This window comes from Sardina pilchardus, chromosome 7 (genome assembly GCF_963854185.1).
Source record: "Sardina pilchardus chromosome 7, fSarPil1.1, whole genome shotgun sequence".
NCBI lineage: Eukaryota > Metazoa > Chordata > Actinopteri > Clupeiformes > Clupeidae > Sardina > Sardina pilchardus.
In genome coordinates this window covers 25,018,192-25,019,412 of record NC_085000.1, presented here as the reverse complement: position 1 = coordinate 25,019,412, position 1,221 = coordinate 25,018,192, and positions in this window count along the sequence as shown.

The following is a 1,221-nucleotide window of genomic DNA, read 5'->3' as shown; positions in this document are numbered from 1 at the left end:
CCAGTTTGGGAATCCCTGACCTAGGCTACACCTAAGCTACATATTACTGTAAACATTTTTTTCGAACAAATGACGAGCTCTCCAACATGCTATAATGTCCCCGGTGTCCTATTTTACAGAAACCAATGAGTCTTCCACTGAAGGCTATGCATAGGACGTTCTCTAGGTGAGATCAGTCGGCCATGTTGATGCATATTTCGCCTCCGCCATTTCAATATCGGCCTGTTGGTTCTCATGATGCCGATACCGAACAGCGTTAGGTTAACTGAAGCCTCTATGCAAGCGTAGGCCTAGAAGAATGGCAATGAAGTAGGTTACGATTAGGTCTACGTATTAAGCAACGCTAAACATGTCAAAGAAAATGTAATGGCCACGCTAATGGAAGTAGTCTGTGATAGCAGCTTTTGTCACTATATTTAATAGGCTACATGTTATGTCTTCCTAAGTTTTTTGGAAACTTTAAAATAGTAGCCTACTGCATTAGACATGTGTAATGTATTGGCGCTCTATAAGCGACATTAAATTGAAAATTGAAATTGAAATTAGGATACGGTATAGTCTACTACCAAACGCTAAACTCTGGTCAAATAGTACGTGTAGAAGCATGCACATTTTCCATGCTGACAAGGCTAGGTTAGGTTCAGAAACGGAAGACAAAGCAACATTTAAAGTTACAATGTAACAACTCGCGTCTGTAGCACAGCTGTAGGCTGATGATGATCTATGCAGTGTAGCATAGCCTAGTTTTGGAATGGTTTTACATGTGCTTAATCGAATAGGCAAATCTGGCGAGGCTCTTCACTTCTGCACCTATAGCCCCAGTGTAAGTTGAACCTGCACCAGATTGTGTGTAGCCTATAAACTATGGCAGACGTGTTTATAATCCGTTTATATCGCAAATGTCATGCCATGGCCTGCCTTCTTTAACGTTAGCGTAGCCTAACAGAATGATAATTGCGATATTTGAGAGATAGCCCCAATTGGACTCGATAGTGTAGGCCTATTGCTTGCCAGCAAATAAACTTAATAGACAAACAGACTCGCATTAAACGAACAAACGAAATCAATATTATATGCATATAAGCATATAGCCTACGCATACTCGTGGGGGGTTGCGAGATTCGCTCTGTTCACGAATTAGCAACGCTCGGGTTTATTGGGCGTTGACGGGGTTGCCTTGTCGATTTGTCGACCAATCACGACGAAGAACCGTAGCGAGAC